At 41.2% G+C, this 6,417-nt stretch overlaps 1 protein-coding gene across 2 annotated transcripts in view; it reads right to left on the bottom strand.

Annotated features, from left to right (window-relative positions):
* The window catches only part of zdhhc5a (zinc finger DHHC-type palmitoyltransferase 5a), a 37,094-nt gene extending 32,929 nt beyond the window's left edge, over positions 1-4,165 (bottom strand). Inside the window, exon 1 of one of the 2 annotated variants that reach the window (XM_067498789.1) lies at positions 3,921-4,165. The gene's annotated coding sequence lies outside the window, so the exon portion shown is untranslated. Of the gene's footprint in view, positions 1-1,371; positions 1,987-3,920 lie in introns of those variants that run through there. The other variant, XM_067498788.1, reaches the window with a different exon arrangement.
* Between the last annotated feature and the right edge of the window lie 2,252 nt (positions 4,166-6,417).

The following is a 6,417-nucleotide window of genomic DNA, read 5'->3' on the forward strand; positions in this document are numbered from 1 at the left end:
TTTAACATTTGGTTGGGAGGAGCAGGGCACGAACCTCCGACCCTATGGTCGGTAGGCGCCCACTCTAGTTAAAGTAGTTCACAAAAAGTAAACCATAAAAACTCAATTCTTGATTTTTCAAACTATCAGAGCACATTGGATGCAGTCCAATGAAGTATTTTAAGTAAAGCTCCAAAATAAGCATTTCCTCATTCACCCATATTATCTCATCTGTCCTCCCCTTGTTTTAAAACATGGCTTCCTTTCTCCATCAGGCATGATTTCTAACAACCTCCTGTAAAATTCAGGATAATCCCCAGACACAATGTACCCCCCTTACAGCTAGAAGAGCCCACAGCCTTGCCAGCAAGTATAGCCCTGTAAATAAATGCTGGGTGTGTATGGCCCGCTGCAGTCGCGGCAGCAGCAATGAGTGTCAGTGCACCAAACCGACAACACGATGGCTTTTACCCACAGACGCCATAAGTCTCCAAGTCTGGGTTGACATTTTATATAGGTATATATGGATTTCCTATAATAAATTTTAAGTTGAAATTGTTTGATTATTACAGTTTATTAAGCTCTCAAACGCAGTCAAGACAATGCTTGACAGATACAACCGAGCCGGGTGACAGGAAACCCTCAGCTGATTCAGTCAAATGGTCCAGCAGCGCTTGGTTTGACAGCTCAGCGGACACGATGAAGCTACGACCACACCGATCAAAACGTGCATTTGACAGGCACACAACGTCAAAGCCAACTACGCTGAAATACCACCATTTAATGTGGCGCTTGTGATGTGCAAATCTACACGTTCACACACATCGTCCAACCCTTTTTCTTGATCCTTGCGAGATCGACGATTAAAATCATGCAGTTAACTCGGATTAATAATCAATTACAAAACAGAAGTCCTTCGCCAATTTTGGGGACACAGAATTTGCCATAACGTACAAATGAGCCATGTTCAGCCCACGCTGGACTGTGAGCAATATAGAAGCCGGGGTGGGGACACATAGCTAGCGAGTACGATAATAACGTTACAGATGAAGGATGAAGAACATTATTACGGTTAAACTACTGTTGACACACACACGTCAAGCTAGTTATCTACAACGAGTTCTTCACGATAAAGCGAAAGTATGTTGGAAATGACGACTCGCTTGTCGTTGTAGGACGCCCATGGAAATTCTAGTTTTAATAAGCTAACGCTAGTCGTATTTACAGAGTGTGTTAAACATAAGCATTACAGCAAAGCAAAAATATATTCATGGTGTAACGTTAGGTGATAGATTGTGTAAGAGACTGTTTGAGCCTATTCCCCCCATCGTTGACGAGCCTTATACTACTCTGGTCTCCATTGGTTAGCAGCAGGCTAACAGTTCGCCTCACCTGTAAGGGGTTTTACAATGGCTCAGGTTCCAGCGTTGAACGGGGTCTTTCCGCCTTGCTCTTGTTATTTCCTCGTAGAGTTATATTCAACAAGAACAGTTCGTTACAGCAGATTTCCCATGACGTTACGAGTCATTCAGTGGGGTAAGCAAGCGGTGCGGCTCCTGCTCTGCTGCAGCAGCTAGCTATCCCACCGTCCAGCGAATTTACAGATAAATGCCGGATCGCTAGCATAACTACTAGCCGCCGATACGTCTAACGTTATTTTACAAGCGGCAGCTAGCTTAGCCTTAAATAAGGGTGGACGCTGCTTGGGTTTTGTAGCTTCTTTAAAACAGCTAGCATCTGTCTGCAGGCCGCTCCGCCAGTACGGAAGTGAAGAAGAAAACAAAGTGAATGTTGACGTTAATCCCAGAACTGTTAGAAGATCTTTTCATGGGCTGTATCCAGAATGTTGTTGGCCAAGACAACCACAGAGGCCAACATACTTATCAGTACTACACAACTCTGATGCCAGGGTCCAACAACAAAATTGTCGCAAAAAAAAAAACAGCACTGATTGGACGACAAAGGTGCCGATCAAGCTCCACGCGCATTCAATTGCTTCTCAAACTAGGACCCCAACCTCACGCGCTCTCTCTCTCTCTCACGAGACACACAAACAGTAAACTAAATGGTGATTCAATTTATTCGCCTGCACATACAAACACAATCCGAGGCTTGATGACTGAGTTGCAATAGATAATAAAGAGGCTTGGTAATATTGTTTTTTATTGTCACTAAATCACTAAGAAGGCTTGGTACATAATCTGTCTCTGACATGAGGTTTTAATAATCTCATGTGACACACTGACACAGTAACGTATGTTTGTTTGTGTGTGTGTTGGGCGCATGCGTGCTTATATTCAGTATGTGGGCACTGAAGCACTTAGAGTATTGCAAACTTGTACATACACACACAGACACACTCGCGCACACACACAAAGAGGAGATTAAAATGACAGCAGGGGCTATGAGGATAAACCACACAACCAAGCTCCTCAACAACACACACACACACACAAATCTGAAATCCTACCACCAGGAAATCATGGCACTGTGTGTGTGTGTGCGTTTGAAAGTTACGGCATTGAAGTGAGGACATTTTGACAAAGTGGGGGGGGGGAGTGGTCCTCATGCCTCACACAAAAAGCTGTCTGAGGGTTGAGGGCCACTACATACCAAGACTAGGTCTAAGTCTCTGCAGTGTGTCCTGCACCGATGTTAGTAGTCAAATTATGGGTGGTGGCTTTTTGGCCAATTCCACATGTTGAATCAGCATCAATCACCACCTGTCAGCCCAGACCAAGCCGATGTAAGCCCCCCACCCAGCAGATGATAAGACTTGGTGTGTTAGGATTAGACTTGAAGTGTTAGAGGAACTGTAAGGCTTGAAAAAGGGCCTTGACATACATAACCAATGTCAAAGGTCAAGTGCTGACAAAGACGGTCACCTTCCTCTGGCCCAACAAGTAGAACACACAGCAAAGACAACAGCCAACAAGTCTGCAGCGCTGCACGAGGGAGAGAAGGCAGATGATCTTGGGTTTAGGTTAGGATTAGGGTAATAGTTGGGTTTGGGATTTCAGAGCTAATATTGTTATTAACGCCTTCTTTCCACATCCTCTGCCCGTTGAGTAAAAAAACATTCTTTGCGATTTCTGGCTAGCTTACACTTTTTAGGCTATGTTTTATCCTAATAAAATAAATTAGTAATAATAACATCACGTTATGCAGGTCAGGGTTAGGATAACGGGTTGAGAATGTATTAAGTGAATGAATGTTCTCACATTGATGGTCATATGAGAGAGAGAGATGGTTTGTGTGTGTGCACGGTGTGTGTGTTGAATTGAAGCCCCTTAACAGTTGGCATGAGAGCTTAAAAAGCCCTGAAAGTAATGGGGCAATCGTGGCATTCAGCAAACAATGGGTGATTCTATGATGATCCCATATTCCCACAGGGGGGTTCAAACAAAGAAAACCGTTTTTCAGTATATGTGTCTCATATGATGACGTTTTTTCTATCTAGTGTGTTTTTTTATTTAGTTGTTCATATTTTATCTTACATCAGAAAATAAATTATTGCTAGTGAAACACATACATCTCAGGAACAACTGTACTAGAACAATTGATTGATTGATTGATTGATTTAACCGATATCCTACAAAAAACCGTGAAAGATGAACAGCTTTTGACTGCATGAAACAGATATTGAATATTAAACATAAATGCTGCAATAAATAGTCCTATTTCATTCCAAACCCACACATTAAACACAAGCAATTCCAATAAGACAATAAAAATTATAATAACAGATATGTAAATCTGAAGCTACAGATACTACAGTGTTAGTTAACCATGTCCTGTTTCTAAATGTGTGCAGAAATGTATCTTACTCACTATACAAAATAAGTGCACACACAAAATCATCATCAGATTCATGAGAAGAAACTGAAATGTCTGAAATGTAAAAACTTTTTAAGGCGGAATATGTGTAGAGGCGATCTTACCCGTGTGGATACGGATCCGATGGTCCAACAATTATCCACTCCAGAGATGGTTGTATGACGAAACATTGAACGTTTCTTGAATTCCACGTTTTCACAAATTAGCCGATCACGGTGTAATTCCACAGTTTACGAATAGTCATTTCACCATCACGTTCACAAATCAATTCCAGCGAACCCGGTGAGAATCCGTGCGCCTCCACAGCTTCACACTGAACCTTTCACCTCCACCGTGTTGCGCCGCTCAGCACCTCGTAGTCCGTTTTTTTCTGTCAGCAACTACTTCACTTGTTACAAACTTTCTAATTGTTTCTACGACAACTGGTTAAACAAACTTAAAAGGCTAAACTTTAACGATAGCCCTATGACGTCATTAATGACGCCATTCGCACGCGCATACAGACGCTTCTTAATCTAACTAACATTACAATACACAATATTGAGGAAACCCTGGTTGGCTCATACATACGAATCGTGCTCCAATATTAGAAGCAATTACTAACTTAAATAGCTTTTACCTTGTTTTCTATGTCACTTGATGTATTTTGATTTTTTGATTTTATATTTACCCTGATTTTACTTATTTATTTTTTAATTTTTCCCCTTTTTACTGAACAGCACTTTGTACGTTGTTTGATAAGTGCTTTATATATGAATAAATAAAGCTATTAATATTGGAAACAATTGCTAATTTACTTATGCACAAAAAAACACAAAAACAAATCAAGCAATAAGACATAAACATTATGACCCATGTTCTGTGGTGTTGTCTCTTCTTCCTTCTGGGGTCAGAGGTTACCAGCACTCAACACACCGTAGGAGATCAGTCTTTACCACTGTTGGTGGATTTGTTGAAGTGCAAGCGAATGAGCTAATTAAATTTCCAGGAGTATGAAATGCGCTGGGTCTGGTACCAAGCTTTAGGGGCACAGATTAGCAAAAACTGGACCCGTGCAGGACTCATGCATTTCTGCTGGCTGGGCCTGAACATTAGTTGTGTCCATGTACTTGAATAAACCATATTAGGGGCCTTAAGCCAAAATTTGACTTTTTAATTTTGCTGCAACTACGTAAACATATACATTTACATTTACATTTAGTCATTTAGTAGACGCTTTTATCCAAAGCTACTTACAAGTGAGGTACCAGGGCATCCGGTGTAAAAACTGTGCCAAATCAACATGCAAATTATCCGCTGTGGTGACCCTGAACTCAAAGGATAAGCGGAAAGGACCAGCAGATACTTCTACAGTGGATGTACGTGTCGACAAGGACGCAGTGTGTTCACGTTATGAAGGTTAGGGTAAGGATAACGGGTTGAGAAGGTATTATTCAAATGTATGTCCTAACGCTTGATGGTCATATGAGAGAACAATTTACTGAAGAAGAATAAAAGCAGAAGCAGAAAGTCAAATGAATTAAGTGTACACAGATCATTACATTGAAGTGTTAAATCAAGAGGAGGAGAACAAAACAAGTAAGGTGTGTTTGTATTTTCAAACCTTGTCTTTTAGCCACTCCCCTAAACGCTCTGCATATCTTTCTGTTTCTTCCCCCTCAGTGTTGTTTCCTTTTCCTTACCGTTTCATTCCACCCTCCTGATTTCATCATCTCAATAAATTAACCCACTTATTGCACAACTTCCCACAATGCGATGTTGGGATTTGAGAGTTGTACACGTTGGGGCCTCTGTGACCTCCGGTTACCAAAACACTTTTTACTGTGTAGACGTTTACGTGTATCTCCAGAGCTCACGGTGACATTTACAAATTTGGCAGATGCAACTTAGAAATGTGGTAGTGTAAAGTCTGCCCTCTGGTTTCTGACCCCTGCATGTGCCCCGACCTCTGCCTGGTAATGCTGTTTTGGTTTGTTCTCAGGAGCCTGTTTCTACGCACATTAAAGTTCCTTGATGCCAGCACTGGGCAGTATGCTGGTCGAGTGGTTAGTGCTGCTGCCTCACAGCTGAAAGGTTGCAGGTTCCCGCCCCGACCTTTCACTTGATGATAGCTGGGGTAGGCTCCAGCCTCCCCGCGACCCACATAGGATGAGCAGTAACAGATAATGGATGGATGGATGATCACTGTACCTATTTGTATTTAGGGCCTCTCTCTACCTGGTGTTCACATCACAGCTCTCACTTGTAATTTGACCTCCCTTGTGTTGTCAGCTGCTCATGTTGTATTTTGATGTTACACACCAAGGACATTTCCAGTGTTTACTCAGAAGGTGCTAATGGTTTTGTGTATTCCGTTATTCTGTACTAAATAAGAATATGAGCAAAGACACAATTTTATATTTTTAACATGTTTATTTTGAATTCTTTGCAGTTCTCTGCAACTAGTCAAAAAAAAATATATCAAGAAATAGGATAACATGTTTTGTAAATATATTACTTGTCTTATCATTTAGTTTTTAAAGATGATAAATAACTATCTTACATTAGACTTTAATTTTTGTCATTATTTTCATACAGTATAACTGAATGCTGTGCTGGTTG

Source organism: Channa argus, chromosome 3 (genome assembly GCF_033026475.1).
Source record: "Channa argus isolate prfri chromosome 3, Channa argus male v1.0, whole genome shotgun sequence".
NCBI lineage: Eukaryota > Metazoa > Chordata > Actinopteri > Anabantiformes > Channidae > Channa > Channa argus.